Source organism: Aotus nancymaae, unplaced genomic scaffold (genome assembly GCF_030222135.1).
Source record: "Aotus nancymaae isolate 86718 unplaced genomic scaffold, 86718_ANA_hifiasm-v0.15.2.pri h1tg000039l, whole genome shotgun sequence".
Classification (NCBI taxonomy): domain Eukaryota; kingdom Metazoa; phylum Chordata; class Mammalia; order Primates; family Aotidae; genus Aotus; species Aotus nancymaae.
The window spans coordinates 13,832,564-13,854,206 of record NW_026988453.1 but is presented as its reverse complement, the minus strand read 5'-3'; the positions used below and the strand labels follow the sequence as shown (position 1 = coordinate 13,854,206).

Here is a 21,643-nt window from a genome sequence, read left to right as displayed (position 1 = left end):
GCGTTTATGCTGCTTCTCCCGCTTTGAGGTCTCATGTTACTCATCAGATCCCGCTGGTTCTACCTAAGCTCTCAAATCTAAGTCAGTACTTGGCCTCCATCCTCAAGGCGCCCCACAGAATTCTCAGGACAGAAAGCTCTTCATTAAAAGACCTTCCTCATGCCCTGGCTGGATCATGCAGTGGGCTCCAAATTCACCTTCCTGCCCATGTCTGCCCTCAATGGAGTGTTTCCTTCTTATGGCTGCTTGACTAACCTTAAAAATTAATCTGATCATGTCACTCCCCCACCTGACTAAAGGATAACATCTGTACATTTCAGCATGGCGTATGTGGTAGTCCACATCTGGCCCAAACTTAATTCCCGAGTCCTGACCTCACCCACTTCTCCCCATGCCCACGCGTCCCACCCTGAACTGCCACCGTGAGAATTCCACACAGTTCTCCAAGCACACCACACCCCTCCACAGTGCTGTGTCCCTGCCTGCTGCTTTCTGCTTTCTCAACCTGTAATTCTTTCTCTTCTGTGTGTGACGAACCCGTTGGCCCTAAAAAACGCTGAAATGTTTCTTTTTTCATTCATCAAAGCCAGGATCGTGCCAACTGAACTAGACCAGACATATAAAACCCAATGATACTCAGTTCCTGTCTCCAGGAACCTGAAGTCTAATGGAAAACATTAACACAAGAAAGATAATTGCATAGAACTAAGTACAGCGATTGTGATTTGAACAAGGTATTACGGGAGCACAGAGGAGGGGAACAGCTGAAGGGAGTCGAGGATTAATTGTCAGTGGTGATACCTAAGTTGCGTCTGAAGGATGAGTTTGCCAAACAGAAGGGGCAGATGATCTACTGGGAAGGGCAGTTTGAGCAATGTCTGGAGAAAGGAAACAGTCTTTTGTCTTCCAGGACCTTTGTGCGAGGTTCCAATGCCTGTCACTGGGGTACCCCAGCGATATGCCTGCACCTGTTTTAAGTCCCCTGAGCTGTCTCGTGAGTCCCTGCACAGAGACCCGTGAAGGCAAAGGCTTGGTGCCTTGATATCCTCAGTGCATAACCAAGTGTGGGGTGCCTAGAATTAGTATTTGAGGATGGCAAGGAGAAAAAGATAGGATCTCTGGGCCTCAACTTCCACATCATAAAATGTAACACTGTGGCAAGATGATTTTTATAGTCCATGGTTTGAAACCCGGCCATTTAAATTCTAGTGGAGGGTGGGCAGTGGTGGAGAAATGGGCATCCAGTGTTCTTCCTGGCTGATCTGTTGCTTGGGAGCGTAGGATGCTTGCTGGTGATACATTTAGCCGACTGGATTCTCTTATAGTCTATTTTTTGCTGTATTCCTTCTTTCTATGAAAGCAAGTTGATTATAATCAGCTTTCAGTGTTGCTGATAATATAGGTTGAAAAAATGTGCAGTTTGAGTTATTTGGAGGAATAATCTTCTTGGAATAATTGTGGCTCAAGTAAATCTGCCTTCAAAAAAAGCCAAGAGTGACAACAAAGACAGTGACATCTCAGGGGTCAGATTGTTTCTAGAAGTACAGAGTGATTGGCAGCTCTGCAGAAGAGAAGACTCGGGGGCTACATTTTTGAAGAGCTGTTGTGGAGGAGTTTTTACAGCCACGGGGTGCAGAGGAAGAACCAAAATTATAGACAGATTTTGGCACAGTATAAAAAGTCTTTTGAAAAAATCAGAGCTCCCCAAGGAATGAAATAGGCTGCTTCGAGCGTATCAGGTTTGTTATTCTGAGAGTATTCAGGCATCTCCTGGGTACCCATGCTCAGAAACATCGTAGAAGGGGCTTAGGTAACTGTTGGAGAGTTGAACTAACTTTCACGTTTCCTTCCAACTCAAAGTGACTATGTATGAGTCTGGTATGGATCCAAAGGAGTTTTAGGGAAAGCCTTTGTGTAAAGAGGTGGCCGTTCTTTTTCGGAAAAATAAAAGAGGCTCGTCCTTTTGGTACTTCCATTGTAGTCTCTCATTGTGTCCTTCTGAGAATTAATTCATAGTTACGAAGGGCTTGGGAGACAAGAACATTACATGCATGAATTATTCTTGCAGCTTCCCCCCCCCCCGGTAAAGCAAAGCGTATTGTTGTAGCTGTTTCTATCTCGGCAAAATTAAGTGTTTTATTTGCTAAGATTCTTGACAACACAGTGTCTTTGACATCCGTCTGGGGAGTTGCTTGATCTTGTAGATCTTCTCCAATGTGGAGCAAAGACTGTGAGCTGGAAGGTAACTTGGTAACTGTTCAATCTCTTCCCTACTTCCCTAACACACTCATTTCACGTTTTATAGAAAGACCACAGAGCTGGGTTTATAATGGAAGAATTGGAGCCGGAAGTGACCCGTTGCCCAAAGCCTTCTTGATCACAGCTTCCTGTCCTACTCTAGCCTCATCCCCTTTCCCCTAAATCCAAGGATGTGAGCATCACCCAGCTCTCGGCTGTTGCTCTTGGAACCCAACTTAGGAAGAAACTGTTGCCTTCCTCCACTTCCTCCAAAGCCACACGAAGGCACAGGCAAGGAGGACAGAGGCAGAACCTGCAGGTAAATCTAGAATCCTGACCTTTGGTTTTTCTTGCTTGTGAGGTCTGAGCCAGGTGAGAGTTTGGTCTGGGTCCTGCTTCTGCCTTTTATGGCTTCTGTAGTTCTGCACAGGCTATAAAAGCTTCCTCATCTGTAAAATGGGGATGACGAACATTTCTAACTTGTAGGATAGGTGCAAGGATTAAATAGGATAATATTTGCAAAGCTCGTCCACATGAAGCCTACCACATAGTGAGTGCTCAGTTCAGTTGTGTGTGGTTATTTTGTTCTCTCCGCTTGATTCATACCCTATTCTTTATTATCCGGTGCCTTTTGAAAAGTAAAAAGAAGGCAGTTGCTCTGCCCTTGTTCCTGCGGGGTTATCGCTCTGCACAGTGTTGTGTGGGGCAGGTGTTATCCGAAGGTTCTCTGCACCTCCTGCAGCAGAGGAGGGACCGGTCACTCTGGGAGGTGGAGTCCATTGCTGGCCTCGCCGCCCCTTTGGCCCCTGCCAGTGAAGAGGTCAGCATTTGCCCACTGTTTTGGCCAACTCAATTCTTGGAGGGAAAAATCAGGCTATTTTGAGACCTTAGGTCAGTTACCAGGGAGTCAAGAGGGAAGCACAAGAGAACAGCGCAGCGTTTTTGTTTCTCCTGAGGGAGGTGGCTTCGGCTATTCGTGAAAAGAAGGGGAAGTAGAGCCTTCCCCATCAACCCGTGGGTCTCTAGGGTGCCGGGTCTATGTGCACTTTCCTCCAGGCCCAGAGTCACCTTGTCTCTGTAATCAGAGCTTTGCACACTATAAATAGTAAATTATTACCAACCCCGGATCTAGTGTAAGCTACGTCACAGTATCAGCACGTGTATTACGTCAGCTTATCACATCTTCGAAGAGCCTCATGACATGACTGTATCATTCCCGTTTCTTAATGGAACAAACTAGGACGCTGTGAGGAAGAAAACCCCTTTTGCAAGGCTGCCTGGTTAATAAGTGGCAGATCCCAAACCTGCGCGTGCCCCTCTGGCTAAGCAGTGCCGCATACATCAGTGAGCCGTGGCGCTCAGCTGGCCCCATGTTGGCATTCTTTGGCTTCTGTGTTCTTCTAGTGTGTGAACTTTTCAGGGGTGGCTCGGGTTGTCTCCTGAGTATCTTTCTTCAATGACCTTTGCCACCGCCAGTACACTCAGAAACGTGTACGGTGAAACCACAGTAATGCCCCAGGTTGGGAGTGTGACAGGTTCCCCTTCTAGTGACAGGTGCGCAGTAGGTGGCTGGTTGTGCTGGGTGTGGGAGGCATGACACATTTCGCTTTGGTTAGGCAACGGGCTAAACTGGCCATGCTGTCAGTAACAAACTACAAAGTGCACTGTTTTGAGTCTAAGGACCTGTGTTTGAACACCGATTTGACTGTGACCAGCCGTGTGCCTTGGGGCAAGTTACTTAACTATTCACAGCCTCAGTTTCCTTGTCTGTGAAAAGGGGCCAATACAAGTCCTTCCTAATTAGGTTTTTTACATTTTATTTATTTACTTACTTATTTATTTTACTTTAAGTTCTGGGATACATGTGCAGAACACGCAGGTTTGTTACATAGGTACACATGTGCCATGGTGGTTTGCTGCACCTATCAACCCATCATCTAGGTTTCAAGCCCCACATGCATTAGATTTTTGTCCAAATGCTCTCCCTCCCCTTGCCCGCTACCCCCCTGACAGGCCCTGGTGTGTGATGCTCCCCTCCTTGTGTCCATGTGTTCTCATTGTTCAACTCCCACTTATGAGTGAGAACATGTGGTGTTTGGTTTTCTGTTCCTGCGCTAGTTTGCTGAGGATGATGGTTTCCAGCTTCATCCATGTTCCTGCAAAGAACATGAACTCATTCTTTTTTACGGATGCCCTAATTAGATTTACTGAGAAATTTACATACAGTAAATCAAACAAAAAGAAGAAGTGACACAGTACCTGTGGGAACCACTCGATACGTATTTGTCCCTTTCTGCTCCCCGCTGCCCATCGCCTACTTCCACCTGCAGTCTCGGAGGTTCTGAATTCACACTTTCTTGCCCTTGGTTTGTAACCGGACTTATTTCTTCAGCTAGTGTTTCACTTGGGCTCTCCTTTCCTTCCAACCTGAGACAAGGTTTCACTCCCCAGGTCCTAGGGAATTATGTTCTTCTGCTGATCATTAGGACAGTGGAAGCAATGCACCACAATTAAATGATGTACTGCAGACAAGCAATTAGGTAATTAACAGCAGTCAGTGCATGGGATAATTGGCACGTAGGTAATTGGGAGGGCGGTTCTCCTGCTGTGTGTAGGGCTTTATTTTTAAAGCCAATGTTGTTGTGTATTGAGTTCGTTTTGTGCAGTGTTTGCTTATATTAACTTATTCCAGGATGGATTTTTTTTTCAGTTTCATTAAAGCCCCAACTTAGTGAGTTGGGAGGGAGCTGGGACTATAGTTACTGATGTTTTCAAAGCTGGGCCCTCCTACTGCCTGTTTTCTAAAACTGAGGTTGCCATAGTGAACTGTCTTGAATCCCATATGTACATTTCTAGCCCACCTTAACCAAAGAGCATTTTATTCTGGAGAAGATTAAAGCATTGAATGCTTGAAGAAAACACTGCTTGTATGTGGCATTGGAAAGCTTTTAAATTTTCTCCCTGAACAAATTCTTGTGGAAGACTGGTAAGATGGAAAGACCGTAAAGCAAGGTGCTTAAAAATGTCATCCACGTCTCCCTTGAATCAGCATAGCCTAAGTTTTAAAAATGATCTCTGCATAGCCCATATTTTCCTTGTCATCCCTCCGTATGTAGGCTTCCGTGAAATTAAAATCATCTATTAGTCTGTCAAGCCAAAAAGATAATAAAATCGTGGTGTAGGAATTAGGCGCCGGGGCGGGGGGAGAACGAGGTGAGTGACGTGACCATGATTCTTTCGGAACAACAAACTGTAAATGAAAATCAATTCCTTTTTTCTCCGACAGGATCAGTGAGTGATGTTAGGGACCTGTGCGGTCTTCTGTGGGTCCTCAGGTATTCCCTAGTGCCCCAAGAAACATTGAGCAGAACCCCATCACGATCCTGGAGGTAGACGATAATAAAAATGCTTCATGCTTCGTCAGTCAGGCTATGTCTGGCCATTTTTAAGGAAGTAATAACGCACTGGAATTAATATGGGCTTTAAGGCTAGATCTTCACATCCAGGCTCTGCCATCTGCTAGCTGGGGTGGGGCTCAGGGTGGGTGGGCATTGAGCGAGTATAACTTGTTGCCCTCTGTGGATTTATACTGCCTGCCCCAAATGGTAGGTGATGGGAAAGGGTGAAAAAGTGCCAGGCACGTTGCCTCGCTCGTGGTAGGAATACAGCTGTGCTACTTCCTTTCCATTATTCACAGCAGTGGGGGCAGCAGTGCAAGGGAGAGTAAGAGCCGTAATAGTTCGGCTCGTAGAATAATCATATGAAGGTGCTGAATTGGTGGTTTAAAATGCGAACCCTGCAGTCAGAGTATTTGAGTTCAAATCCTGGCTCTATTTAGTGACCTCAGGCCAGTTACCTGACCTCTCTAGGCCCTACTTTATTCATGGAATACTATGCAGCCATCAAAAATGATGAGTTCGTGTCCTTTGTAGGGACATGGATGAACCTGGAAACCATCATTCTCAGCCAACTGACACAAGAACAGAAAATCAAACACCGCATGTTCTCACTCATAGGCGGGTGTTGAACAATGAGAACACATGGACACAGGGAGGGGAGCATCACACACTGATGTCTGTACAGGGGAAAATAGGGGAGGGACAGTGAGGTGTGGGCAGTCGGGGAGAGAGCACACGGGGAGAAATGCCAGATATAGGTGATGAGGAGGAAGGCAGCACATCACAGTGCCATGTGTGTACCTATGCAACAATGTTACGTGTTCTTCACACGTACTCCAGAACCTAAAAAGCAATAAAAAAAAAAATAGAGGCCTTAGAAGCATGCTTTGACATAGCGAATTCTCAATGTGTGTATTGCTATCGTGATAAAGAAGATGATAATAGTAAGAATGATGACAATAAAATCAAACATATTACTTAGCTTTTCTGGGACTCAGATCCCATCAGGTGCTAAAGGTTTTTAAAAAGGAGTGATGGGCTGAATTTTAACATCTAGAAATCTCCTGAACAGAAAATTCCAAAATTCGAGCCTGAGCCCCTCAAGTAGCACCAGAGAACCAGGTGGTTCATCAGTGATGTTTGGTGAAGAATGGCTCTGATTCCTCCTGTAACAGGATGAGTGGAGGGAATGGCAGAGTCAGATGTGGAAGAGAGGAAGGGGGAAGAAATCGTAATTTATCTGAATTCTCATCCAGTTACTTGATGTGCTGTTACATACGACGTTTGCCGCAGGTTAGAAAAGATCTGGCCTAGTTTAGAAGAGTATAAGGCGAATGCAGTCTTTGGGAGGAGAGTAGCCTCCTTAATCCTATGTTCTTAAGGGTATGTAGTTGAGGCATAACAAGGGTAGTGCTAATGAATCCCAGATCAGAGGTTCACCCTCACGTGAGCAAGTTGGCTTCTTGATGTCTTAGATGTTTAACCCAAGATTTCTCATTCATGTGGTCCCTAAAATTTTGAATTATATCTGTAAGTACCTGTTACCTGTTTTGAAATACCTGTTAACGTCCATCAGAGCTAGTGTTTTACAGAGAAGCAGGGTCTAGATGCTCTTGAATATCTCTTCCGGCTCAAATGATCGCTGACCTGTGAAGCAAACAGGGCTTGCCTCTGAAACATCAGGAAGCCAAACTATACTTGAGCAGTGGGAATCTCTATCACCTGATCCTCAGTACAGTCCCAAACAGAGATTATTGGCAGGGTCTCCCTAATTTCCCAACTTCTTGAACTCAGCTCCCTTCCCACCCCCTTACAAATGCCCCGTGGCCCACTCATTTTCTAGTGAGCAGTCAGTCCTGTTTCCAAAGTTCATTTCGTGTGTGTTAACATTAGAAGGCTGTCAAAGACGTTTTCTAACTGGCTTGAGAGTCCCTCCTTCCAAGTTGCTTTCTTATCTTTCTTCGGTTCAGCCAAATTTCACATTTCTAACTCATCTGCCATTTCTTGGGCTTCCTCTTTAAGTGTTCCTTCTACTCTTAAAAATTTTCTCTGTGGTTTTGAGCATGTCCTTATAAATTTGGACAGTCATGGAGTTTTTATTCTAGCCTTTGCTTTTGGTAAGCAGAGTCAGGATTTGAACCCAGGCTATCTCTCCTCTGATAATAACTACCTTATGAAATGTTAGATTGATAAAAGGTAATGTTAGTTCTGCCCTCTTCCCAGGGGATTTTGAATGCCTGCATTGTGAGTTCACATGCAGAATCGATCCCAGACCAAATGTCCATGCAGACCACATCTGGTACGTTGTATGTCGGAAGTCCACCTCGTTTCGGTTTATCTCTCTGCAAACTTTCTTGTTGGCAACTTACTTCTTACTAACGTCACTTAGTGGTCGTACCCTGCCTGTGCTTACCTTAGATTTCTAGAGTGAAATTTTGAATTCATAATGGGACCCTGACTCCACAGAGCTTCTCTTTAATCTCTCTAGTCTAGATGAAGCCCCTTGTCTTTGAATTCAATTAGCAACAATCACCTCTTTGTAGCTCTCATTATACTTCCAGTTAACTCTTTACTGCGTCTTTCTTGCTGTCTAAAAGCTCCCTAAGGCTGGGCCATGTCTGCCTGATCCACTTCTCTCTCTCTCTCTCTCTCTCTCTCTCTTTTAAGAGATGGAGTTTTGCTCTTGTTGCCCAGGCGGAAGTGCAATTGCGTGATCTTGGCTCACTGCAAACTTTGCCTCCCGGTTTCAGATGATTCTCCCGCCTCAGCCTCCTGAGTAGCTGGGATTACAGGCATGCATCACCACGCCCGGCTAATTTTGTATTTTTAGTAGAGATGGGGTTTCACCATGTTGGCCAGGCTGGTCTCGAACTCCTGACCTCAGGTGATCTGCCTGCCTCGGCCTCCCAAAGTGCTGGGATTACAGGTGTGAGCCACCCCACCCAGCCACACCTCTGTGTTGATCAGCTCTTTTAGAGCTTGGTACAAAGTCAATGTTCAATATTGAATGAATGAATCAGTGAACCAACCAACCAAAATAAATAAATAAATAAATGCGCCAACTCATATTGGGCGTGTGCCTCCATTTATTATTATTGCTATATATTATTTTTTCTTTTTTCCTTTTTTTTTTTTTTTAGACAGAGTTTCACTCTGTTGCCCAGACTGGAGTGCAGTGGTGCGATCTCGGCTCACCGCAACCTCTGCCTCCTGGGTTCAAGCAATTCTCCTGCCTCAGCCTCTGAGTAGCTACCTGGGATTACAGGAGCCCGCCACCACACCTGGCTAATTTTTTAATTTTTAGTAGAGACAGTGTTTCACCATCTTGGCCAGGCTGGTCTCAAACTCCTGACCTCAAGTGATCCATCTGCCTCGGCCTCCCAAAGTGCTGGGATTACAGGCATGAGCCACTGCGCCCGGCCTATTGCTGCATATTCTTAAAGCCTTGGCTAAAAGATAGTATCTGCAGAGACATCTTTTCTTCTTTGTCCCTCTGAAACTTTTCCTATATATTTCATAGCCTCTTTTCCCTTTTTTTCCTCTGCCCCAGGCCCTGAGTGTAGAGATCTCTCAGCCCCTGAAGGCACCGCTGGTGCCAGCATAAAATAATAATAACCGTCCCCATTTATTGTTTCATCTGCCAAGTATGTGCTAAAGCCTTTGTATGTATCTCAGTTAGGTGCTGAGGCCAAGAGAGGTTAAATAATTTGCCCCAATCCATGAAGCTGGTTGAAGTTAAAAATTGCAGCTCATGCCTGGCAATCACCAAACCCATACTCTTTTTGTTACTGTTTCTGTGTTTTATGAAATTTTAGATTCTGGGGGTACATGTGAAACTTTGTTACATGGGTGTGTTACATGATGCTGAGGTGTGGGTTTCTGGAGATCCCGTTATCCAACTAGTGAACATAGCACCCAGTAGTAGGTAGTTTTTCAGCCCTTCCACCCCCTCACCTTCACCCCCTGCCCAGTTTTGGGCTCTTCTGCACCCCCATCCCTGATTTTGGAATCCCAAGTATTTATTGTTCTCATCTTTGTGTCCATGTGGACTCAGTGTTTAGCTACCACTTGTAAGTGAGAATATGTGGTATATAGTTTTCTGCTTGTACGTTAGTTCACTTAGGATGATGGCCTTCAGCTGCATCCATGTTGCTGCAAAGGACATGACTTTGTTCTTTTTAATGGCTCTGTAGTATTCCATGGTGTGGACGTGCCCCATGGTTTCTTTATCCAATCTACTGTTGATGCGCACCGGGGTTGATTCCATGTCTTTGCTATTGTGAATACTGCTATGATAAACATGTAAGTGCAGGTGTCTTTTCTGGTAGAACAATCTACTTTCCTTTGGGTTTATAACCAGTAATGGGATTTCCGGGTCAAATGGTAATTCTGTTTTTAGTTCGTTGAGAATCTCCGAGCTGTTTTCCACAGAGACTGAACTGTTGGCCTTCCCACCAACAGTGTCAGCATTCTCTTTTCTCCACAACCTCACCATCTATTATTTTGTGACTTTTAACAATAACAATACTGACTAGTGTGAGATGGTATTTCGTTGTGGTTCTGGGTTGCATTTCTTGATTAGTGATGTTGAACATTTTTTCACGTTTGTTGGCCACTTGGATGTCTTCCTTTGAGAAGCATCTGTTCATGTCCTTTGCCCACTTTTTAATGAAGTTATATGGTTTTTGCTTGTTGATTTAAGTTCCTCATAGGTTTTGGGTATTAGTTCTTTATCAGATGCATAGTTTGCAAATATTTTCTCCCATTCAGTGGGTTGCCGGTTTACCCTGTTCATAGTTTCTTTTGCTGTGCAGAAGCTCGTTAGTTTAATTAGATCCCAGTTGTCATTTTAATTTTTGTTGCGTTTGCTTTTGAGGACTTAGCATAAATTATTTGCCTAGGTCAGTGTCTAGGAGGGCGTTTTCTAGGTTTTCTTCTAGGATTTTTAGAAGTTTGAGGTCTTACTTTTAAATTTTTAATTCATATTGAGTTAATTTTTGCATACGGTGAGAGGAAGGGGTCCAGTTTCATTCTTCTGCATATGGTTAGCCAGTTTGCCCAGTACCATTTACTGAATATGGTATTCTTTCTCTATTGTTTATTATTGTTGACTTGGTCAAAGACCAGTTAGTTTTAGGGGTGTGGCTTCATTTCAGAGTTTCTATTCTGTTCCTTTGGTGTATTTATCTGCTTTTGTACTAGTGCCATGCTGTTTTGGTTACTGTAACCTTGTACTTGGAAGAGAGGTAATGTGAAGCCTCCAGCTTTACTCTTTTTGTGTAGGATTGCCTTGGCTATTTGGACTGTTTTTTGGTTCCCATGAATTTTAGAACAGTTTTTTCTAATTCTGTGAAAAATGACATTGGTAACGTGATGGGAATAGTGTTGAATCTGTATATTGCCTTGGGAAGTATGCACATTTTAATGACATTGATTCCTCCAATACATAAGCACGGAATGCTTTTCTGTTTGTGTCGTCTGTGATTTATTTCAGTAGTATTTAATAGCTCGTCTTGTAGCGGTCTTTTACCTGCTTGGTTAGATGTATTCCTATTTTATTTGTGTGTGTGTGGCTACTGTAAATGAAATTGCATTCTTGATTTGGCTCTTAGTTTGCATATTATTGGTGTATAGAAATGCTACTGATTTTTGTATGTTGATTTTGTATACTGAGACTTTCCTTGAGTCATCAAGTCTAGGAGACTTTTGGTCTTTCTGGTTTTTTAGATATAGAATAATGTCATCAGCATAGAGAGAGTTTGACTTCTTCCTTTTCTATTTGGATGTCCTTTCTTTCTTTCTCTTGTCTGATTACTGTGGTTAGGAATTCAATTACTCTGTTGAATAGGAGTGATGGGAGTTAATATCTCTGTTTTGTTCCAGTTCTTAGAAGGAAAATTTTTGCCTTTTATCCATTCAGTGTGATATTGGCTGTGGGTCTGTCATAGATGGCTTTTATTATTTTGAGGTGTGTTCCTTCAAGTCCCAGTTTGTTGAGGATTTTTCATTATAAAGAGATGTTGGATTACATTGACTACTTTTTCTGCATCTATTGAGATGATTTACATGGTTTTTGTATTTAATTCTGTTTATGTGATGAATTACGTGTTTCGATTTGCACATGTTGAACCATCCTTACATCCCAGGAAATGAAGCCCACTTGATCGTGTGAATTAACTTTTTGACGTGCTGCTGGGTTTACTTTGCTAGTATTTTGCTGAGGACTTTTGTTTCTATTTTCAACAAAGATGTTGATCTGTAGTTTTCTTTTTTTTGTTGTGTCTTTACCAGATCTTGGTATCATGATGACGTTTAGTAGAATGAGTTAAGGAGGATTCCCACCTCCTCGATTTTTAAAAATAGTTTCAGTAGGATTGTACGAGGTATTTTTTTTGTACATCTGGTAGAATTTGGCTGTGAATCCATCTGGTCCAGAGCTTTTGTTGGTTGGCAGGTTGTTTTTATTACTGTTTCAATTCCATTACTCACTATTGGTTTGTTCAGGATTTCTTTTTCTTCCTGATTCAATCCTGGGAGGTTGTATGTTTCCAGGAATTTATCAATTTCTTGTATATTTTCTAGTTCGTGTACGTATTGATGTTCATAATAGTCTCTGAGGGTCTTTTATGTTCCTGTGATACTGCCTTTGTCATTTCTGGTTGTGCTTATCTGGATCTTCTCTCTCCTTTGTTAATCTAGCTGGTGCTCTGCTGATCTTGTTCATGCTTTTCAAAGAAGCAACCTTTTGTTTTGTTGATCCTCCTTCTGGTTTTTAGGTTCAGTTTCATTCAGTTCTGCCCTGATTTTGGCTCTTTCTTTTTTTCTGCTTTGGGTTTACTTTGTTCTTTTTTTCTAGTTCCTTTAGCTCTCATGTTAGGCTGTTAAGTTCAGATCTTTCTGTTTTTTGATATAGGCATTTAGAACTCTAAACTTTCCTCTTTAACACTGCTTCTGATGCGTCCCAGAGGTTTCAGTGTGTTGTGTTTCTATTTTCATTTGTTTCGAAGAATTTTTTTAAATTTCTGCCTTAATTTTGTTGTTTACTTGAAAGTCTTTCAGGAGCAAGTTGTTTAGTTTCCATATATTTGGGTGGTTTTGAGAGTTTCTCTGGAATTGATTTCTATTTTTATTCCACTGTATGATTTTGGTTTTTTAAAATTTATTAAGACTTGCTATATGACCAAGCACGTGGTCAGTCTTAGCCTGTGCTCCATGTGCAGATGAGAAGAATGTGTACTATGTGGTTGTTGGGTGGAGTATTCTGTAGATGTCTATGAAGTCCAGTTCACTGAGCACCAAATTTAAGTCCAGAATTTCTTTGTTATTTTTCTGCATTGATTATCTGTCTATTGCTGTTAGTGGGATATTGAAGTTCCTCACTATTATTTTGTGGCTATCAAAGTCATTTCTCAGATCTAGAAATAATAGTATCATAAATCTGAATGCTCCAGTGTTAATTGTATATATATTTGGGATAATTACATGTTCTTGGTGAATTGAAAAGCTTTATCATTATGTAATGCTATTCTTCGTCCTTTTTCACTTTTGTTGGTTTGAAACCTATTTTATGTGACATAAGAATAGCAACCCCCTGCTCTCTTATATTTTCCATTTGTGCAGTAGATCTTTCTCCATCTCTTTACATTGAGTCTATGGGTGTCATTACATGTGAGATGGGTCTCTTGAAGATAGCAGAAGGATGAGTCTTGTTTTTTTAATCTAGTTTGCCACTGTATGTATTTTAAGTGGAGCATTTAGACCATTTACACTCGAGGTTAATGTTGATGTGTGAGATTTTGTTCTTGTTGTAGTGTTGTTGGCTAGTTGCTTTGTCATCTCAATTCTGTCATTGCTTTATAGGGCCCATGGCTTCATACTTACATCCACTTTTGTGGTAGCAAATATTATTCTGATACGGTTTTGCTGTGTCCCCAACCAAATCTCAACTTGAATTCCCATGTGTTGAGGGAGGGTACCTGGTGGGAGATAATTGAATGGGGGCAGCTTTTTCCTGTGCTGTACTTGTGATAGTGAATAAGTCTCATGAGACCTGATGGTTTTGTAAAGAGGAATCTCCCTGCACAAGGTCTGTCTCTTCGTCTTCTGCCATCCATGTAAGATGTGACTTGCTCCTCCTTGCCTGCTTCCGTGATTATGAGGCCACCCCAGCCATGTGGAACTGTAAGTCCATTAAACCTCTTTCTTTTGTAAATTGTCTGGTCTTAGTCATGTCTTTATCAGCAGCATGAAAACATACTAATACACATTCTTTTGTTTCCATATTTAGAACTCCCTTAAGCAGTTTTTGTAGGACTGGTCTAGTAGTGATGAATTCCCTTAGCAATTGTTTGTCTGGGAAAGACTTTATTTCTCTTTTGTTTATGAACCTTTGTTTGACAGAAAAGGAAATTCTTGGCTGGCATGCCGTTTTCATCAAGAATGCAAAAAATGGGCCGCAATCTCATCTGGCTGGCAAGGTTTCTGCTAAGAAGTCTGTTCTTAGTCTGATGGTTTTCACATTAATACTGTGAAAGGGTAGTATTATAGTATTACCCTTTAGGTAATATGACCCTTTTTATATAGCTGCCTTTAAGATTTTTTTTTCCACATTGACCTTGGATAGTCTGATGTCTGTGTGTCTTAGAGATGGTTGTCTTGTATAGCGTAGTCTTCAACCTTTTTGATAGCAGGGACCAGTTTTGTGGAAGACAATTTTTCCATGAACTGGAGTAGGGGGGGATCATTTCAGGATGAAACTGTTCCATCTCATAAGGAGTGTGCAGCCGAGATTCCTCGTGTGCACAGATCACAACAGGGTTCACACTCCTATGAGAATCTAATGCCACTGCTGATCTGACAGGAGGCAGAGCTCAGGTGGAAATGCTTGCTCACCTCTGCTCACCTCCTGCTCACCTCTGCTCACCTCCTGCTCACCTCTGCTCACCTCCTGCTCACCTCTGCTCACCTCCTGCTCACCTCCTGCTCACCTCTGCTCACCTCCTGCTCACCTCTGCTCACCTCCTGCTCACCTCTGCTCACCTCTGCTCACCTCTGCTCACCTCCTGCTCACCTCCTGCTCACCTCTGCTCACCTCCTGCTCACCTCTGCTCACCTCCTGCTCACCTCTGCTCACCTCTGCTCACCTCTGCTCACCTCCTGCTCACCTCTGCTCACCTCCTGCTCACCTCCTGCTCACCTCTGCTCACCTCCTGCTCACCACTGCTCACCTCCTGCTCACCTCCTGCTCACCTCCTGCTCACCTCCTGCTCACCTCCTGCTCACCTCTGCTCACCTCTGCTCACCTCCTGCTCACCTCCTGCTCACCTCTGCTCACCTCCTGCTCACCTCCTGCTCACCTCTGCTCGCCTCTGCTCACCTCCTGCTCACCTTCTGCTCACCTCTGCTCACCTCCTGCTCACCTCCTGCTCACCTCTGCTCACCTCCTGCTCACCTCCTGCTCACCTCTGCTCACCTCTGCTCACCTCCTGCTCACCTCCTGCTCACCTCTGCTCACCTCCTGCTCACCTCCTGCTCACCTCTGCTCATCTCCCGCTCACCTCTGCTCACCTCCTGCTCACCTTCTGCTCACCTCTGCTCACCTCCTGCTCACCTCCTGCTCACCTCTGCTCACCTCCTGCTCACCTCCTGCTCACCTCTGCTCGCCTCTGCTCACTTCCTGCTCACCTCCTGCTCACCTCTGCTCACCTCCTGCTCACCTCTGCTCACCTCTGCTCACCTCCTGCTCACCTCCTGCTCACCTCTGCTCACCTCTGCTCACCTCTGCTCACCTCCTGCTCACCTCCTGCTCACCTCTGCTCGCCTCTGCTCACCTCCTGCTCACCTTCTGCTCACCTCTGCTCACCTCCTGCTCACCTCTGCTCACCTCCTGCTCACCTCTGCTCACCTCCTGCTCACCTCCTGCTCACCTCTGCTCACCTCCTGCTCACCTCTGCTCACCTCCTGCTCACCTCCTGCTCACCTCCTGCTCACCTCTGCTCACCTCTGCTCACCTCCTGCTCACCTCTGCTCACCTCCTGCTCACCTCTGCTCACCTCCTGCTCACCTCCTGCTCACCTCTGCTCACCTCTGCTCACCTCTGCTCACCTCCTGCTCACCTCCTGCTCACCTCTGCTCATCTCCCGCTCACCTCTGCTCACCTCCTGCTCACCTTCTGCTCACCTCTGCTCACCTCCTGCTCACCTCCTGCTCACCTCTGCTCACCTCCTGCTCACCTCCTGCTCACCTCTGCTCGCCTCTGCTCACTTCCTGCTCACCTCCTGCTCACCTCTGCTCACCTCCTGCTCACCTCTGCTCACCTCTGCTCACCTCCTGCTCACCTCCTGCTCACCTCTGCTCACCTCTGCTCACCTCCTGCTCACCTCCTGCTCACCTCTGCTCGCCTCTGCTCACCTCCTGCTCACCTTCTGCTCACCTCTGCTCACCTCCTGCTCACCTCTGCTCACCTCCTGCTCACCTCTGCTCACCTCCTGCTCACCTCTGCTCACCTCTGCTCACCTCCTGCTCACCTCTGCTCACCTCCTGCTCACCTCCTGCTCACCTCCTGCTCACCTCTGCTCACCTCTGCTCACCTCCTGCTCACCTCTGCTCACCTCCTGCTCACCTCTGCTCACCTCCTGCTCACCTCCTGCTCACCTCTGCTCACCTCCTGCTCACCTCTGCTCACCTCTGCTCACCTCCTGCTCACCTCTGCTCACCTCCTGCTCACCTCTGCTCACCTCCTGCTCACCTCCTGCTCACCTCTGCTCACCTCTGCTCACCTCCTGCTCACCTCTGCTCACCTGCTCACCTCCTGCTCACCTCTGCTCACTTCCTGCTCACCTCCTGCTCACCTCTGCTCACCTCCTGCTCACCTCTGCTCACCTCCTGCTCACCTCCTGCTCACCTCCTGCTCACCTCTGCTCACCTCTGCTCACCTCCTGCTCACCTCCTGCTCACCTCCTGCTCACCTCCTGCTCACTTCTGCTCACCTCCTGCTCACCTCTGCTCACCTCTGCTCACCTCCTGCTCACCTCTGCTCACCTCTGCTCACCTCCTGCTCACCTCCTGCTCACCTCCTGCTCACCTCCTGCTCACCTCCTGCTCACCTCTGCTCACCTCTGCTCACCTCTGCTCACCTCTGCTCACCTCCTGCTCACCTCCTGCTCACCTCTGCTCACCTCCTGCTCACCTCCTGCTCACCTCTGCTCACCTCCTGCTCACCTCTGCTCACCTCTGCTCACCTCTGCTCACCTCCTGCTCACCTCCTGCTCACCTCTGCTCACCTCTGCTCACCTCCTGCTCACCTCTGCTCACCTCTGCTCACCTCCTGCTCACCTCCTGCTCACCTCTGCTCACCTCCTGCTCACCTCCTGCTCACCTCTGCTCACCTCCTGCTCACCTCTGCTCACCTCTGCTCACCTCTGCTCACCTCCTGCTCACCTCTGCTCACCTCTGCTCACCTCTGCTCACCTCCTGCTCACCTCTGCTCACCTCTGCTCACCTCCTGCTCACCTCCTGCTCACCTCTGCTCACCTCCTGCTCACCTCCTGCTCACCTCTGCTCACCTCCTGCTCACCTCTGCTCACCTCTGCTCACCTCTGCTCACCTCCTGCTCACCTCTGCTCACCTCTGCTCACCTCCTGCTCACCTCCTGCTCACCTCTGCTCACCTCCTGCTCACCTCCTGCTCACCTCTGCTCACCTCCTGCTCACCTCTGCTCACCTCTGCTCACCTCTGCTCACCTCCTGCTCACCTCCTGCTCACCTCTGCTCACCTCCTGCTCACCTCTGCTCACCTCTGCTCACCTCTGCTCACCTCTGCTCACCTCCTGCTCACCTCCTGCTCACCTCTGCTCACCTCTGCTCACCTCCTGCTCACCTCTGCTCACCTCTGCTCACCTCCTGCTCACCTCTGCTCACCTCTGCTCACCTCCTGCTCACCTCCTGCTCACCTCTGCTCACCTCTGCTCACCTCCTGCTCACCTCCTGCTCACCTCTGCTCACCTCCTGCTCACCTCTGCTCACCTCCTGCTCACCTCTGCTCACCTCCTGCTCACCTCTGCTCACCTCTGCTCACCTCCTGCTCACCTCCTGCTGTGTCACCCAGTTTTTAACAGGCCATGAACTGGTACCAGTCATGGCTCCAGGGGTTGGGAACGCCTGTCGTATAGTATCTCACAGGAGTTCTCTAGATTTCTTGTATCTGCCTGTTGACCTCTCTAGCAAGATTGGGGAAATTTTCCTGGATTGTATCCTCAGATACGTTTTCCAAGTTGTTTACTGTCTCTTCTCTCTGGAGAATGCTAATAAGTCATGTATTTGGTCGCTCTACATAATCCCATATTTACTGAGGGCTTAGTTCATTTTTAAAAATTCTTTTTTCTTTATTTTTGCTGACTCAAACAAATATATATATTCTTTATTTGGGTTGATTCAAAGGACCTATCGTAGAGTTCTGAAATTCTTTCTTCTGTTTGGTCTAGTCTGTTGTTAAGGCTTCCTACTATATTCTGAAATTCCTGCAGTGACTTTTTCAATTCCAGAGTCCTGTTTCATTCTTTCTTAATATAGTCATGTTGTCTTTCAAATCTTGGATTGTTTTTCTGGCTTCTTTGTATTGGAATTCAACTTCCTCATGATCTCGTTGGGTTTTATCTTTGCCATCCATATTCTGAATTCTATGTTTGTCATTTCATTCTGTTTTATATCCATTGCTTGGGAGCCACTAGGGCCTCTTAGAGGTAACAGAACACTCTGGATCTTTGTATTGCAGTGCTTCTTGCACTGGTTTCCTCTCTGAGAGAGCTAGCACTCCTCCTTTATATATAAATGTGTGTGTGTGTGTGCGTGTGTGTGTGTGTGTGTGAGTGTGAGGTGGGCTATCATTTGGATAGGTTTGGATAGGGCTTTTTGATTTTTCAATTCTTTTTTCCCCTTGGGATAGGACTGTGGTATATATTGTATATGAGCAACTGCTTTGTTTCTGAGAGCTCTCAGGGGACCAAGGCTCTGTATGAGTTCCATGGTTGCACACAGGTTTGTGCTGTGGCTTCTCACACGTTGCTTATTGTAGCGCTGTAATTTTTGTTTGGTGATGTAATTCAGGCTGCAGTCCAGTAGGTGGCTTACGAGTAAGAACGGGCAGGTAGGGGCAGGGACAGAGGCAAGCAGAAGCATGAAAAGCTCCACCTCCTATCAACCTACGCTCACTGAGCCCCAACAGAAAGAGCCACTGCTGGGTCCACACAACAGTGCACTGAGGAGGTTGGTAGAGGGTGATGTATTATCCCCCTCCAGGCCCGTTTCCAGGCTTGGGTGGTGCTGCCTTCAGCATCTGGCACCACACTCACATTTCCTTTGACTCAGTGGGGACTTTGATGGGCTGTGCTTCTCTCTCCTTTAGGGGTAGACTGTGCTGGAGGTTAGCTCTCCAGGGGTCTTGCTTCTCAGAGTTGGTAGAGCACTGTCCCCCAGCTGACCAAGGGAGCAGGCCGGGGCATCCAGCAGTGGCATACATAGACTGGCTCCAGGTCACAAAGCTGTCTCTGGCTGCAAGTCTTGCTGTCTGGGAGAATCCTTGGCTTCAGCTACTCTCCTGTTCCAGTCCTGTGATGGGAGAGAGTCTAATTCCAGCACCTACTGCTGGCACACTCTCCACGCTTGCCACTCAGTTCTGCCTTTGGGGGTCTTTTTCCTGTCCAGAGCAAGCATTCCTGTCTCTGGGCTGAAACTAAAATGCCTGCTGTGACCTCCACTTCCAGGTCACCAAGCAATGTCTCTAAACTCAAAAAGGTGCCAGCTGTGGACTTGTGACTAGAGCAAGTAGGGCCCCTCTCAGGTGAGGAGCACGAAGCTGTGGCGAGTGTGGTCTGCTTGAGTCTCAAGACCATGCTCTTGCTTTTGTGCTGTACCTCTCCCAAATAGTGACCCCCTTTCCCCGTCCTAGTAGAGCTTCCCTAGCCGATGGGTCCTCAGTGCCCGCTGGGGGAGGCTGTCAGCTGCAGCATGCTCTGTGTAGCTCTTCCGTAATTCCGTTGGAGCAGCAGGCCCCTGGCCACTGCCTGAGGGTATCTGGGCTCTATGGAGCCACCACAGGGCTTGAAGCTGATGGCATTTGCATGATTGCTGTTTGTTCAGAGACGGAGGAAGGAGATGCAAATGAGTTTGCATAATTAAACAATGGAGCAGAATGAGACTGAATGATTGTCCTGACCAGTGGCTATTTGGCATGTGGGTCTGCTATGGTACCACTGAGGTAGCATAAAAGCCCGGTGATGGTCTGTAACAGGAATTTTCAGAGCTGCAATTTGCTTCTGTTCATCACAAGAGGCCAGAGGAATGATTTTCAGCTCTCAGTTGGGTGACCAGCTTGACTGGAGATTTACAACTGGGAAGAACCCGAAGAGACAGGGAGTGGCTTAGAACGTGGCCAGAGCTGGTCTGGGAAGAAGCCTTAATATGATAACCATGAATCTAAGGCCTTTTCTGGCCATAGGAATAGTAGGAAACTCTTTGAGGAGGTAACTTTTGAGCTGGATCTTGATAGAAGGGTAGGAATTTACCTGACTAGAAGAGAAACCCAGGCCCTTCTGTGTACTCTTAGGCCACTTGTTATAGACAGGACACAGAGATGGTTGATTCAAATGCCATCATTCATCAAGTCCTATGGTGGCTCCATAGGGCCCAGATGCCCACAGGTGGTAGCCAGTGGCCTGCTGCTTTAATGGAATTGCACGTGAGATAGGCAGGGCATGCTGAAGCCTCCAGATTCATTATTGGGATGACAGCCTCCCCCAGGGATAAGAAGGACCCATCAGCCAGGACTGCTCTCCTAGGATAAGAGAAATGGAGTCACCATTTGGAAGAGGTGCAGCACAAAAGCAAGATGACTGATTAAATGGCTGATACTTGATCAGGAAGGTGCCCTTGCCAGGGTGGGCTGACGTGAGAACAGTGAACCTGAACTGCTGATCAGTGAGAACCGGGAAAGAGAGCCTCCAGAGCGAAACCACCATCCAACTTCCCCATCCCCCAAATTTGTTTCTAGCTCCTTCCTGACCTGGTTTTACCTAAGAGAAGGCTGCTTGAAGACACCAGGAGGGAATTGTCTCAGACTTTCCGGGCATGCCAACCTTCAGGATTAGCCTTTTCTAGAAGTGTCTAGGGACCCCAAGGACAAGTGGATCAACATGGACTGGGAAGTAATGTTCCCAGGGGGCCAGCAGTGACTTTACTGTCCCTTCCACCCTAATTCCCACTGTACTTGGCAACGTTATAGGGACCCAGTGGCTCCTCAAACTTTTCACTTCCCAGACTTTTACATCTATTTGACTGTCCCTGAGCTGCCTATAGTAGCAAAGGCCAGTGTATTTTCCATGATAGATCCAATTTTTGAAAAGCCTCTTGCAACAGACGGCATACTGAAGATTGTGCCTTATCTCTTAGAGATCTATTTGCAGACAGCTTCTGTATTCTGCTGTATTTCCTAGCACACTTCTTGCAAATGCTTAAACCAGACATGAAAATAACTTCTGGTTGACAGTGTATGAATTTTTAAAGGAGGACATTTGTTTGTGTTATAGCATCTAAAAGCCTGCATTCCTCAGGCTGGAGCACATTACACACTGGACACCCCCTGTTGGTGAAGTGATACTGCCTCAGAAGACCTCTGAAACCATCTGGAGGGACCAAGATGTGAAGCTGGGTTCCAAAGACTGTAGCCAGGGGGAGGGTTTCTCCAGGCATGGGACAAATCCTATGGCAGATGGCAGTAGGTGGAAGGATAATATATGAGAAAGAAGAGAACACCTATAGAGTTAGAAGATGGAATTTAAAGTATTAGAAATCTTGACAAAGAAAAGTACACTGTGACGGGTTCCATGGTTAGCAGCATGCCATGCAATACACTGGCAACCTCTCCTGCTGCTGCTTTAATGGAATTGTGCTTGAGATCGGCAGGGCATGCTGAAGCCTCCAGATTCATCATTGGAATGACCGCTTCCACCCGGG

The 21,643-nt window shown here is 46.3% G+C and overlaps 1 protein-coding gene across 4 annotated transcripts in view; it reads left to right on the top strand.

The window, feature by feature from the left end:
• KCNH1 (potassium voltage-gated channel subfamily H member 1) overlaps positions 1-21,643 on the top strand; it is a 377,979-nt gene that overhangs the window by 276,698 nt on the left and 79,638 nt on the right. The gene's annotated exons all lie outside the window — the stretch shown is intronic.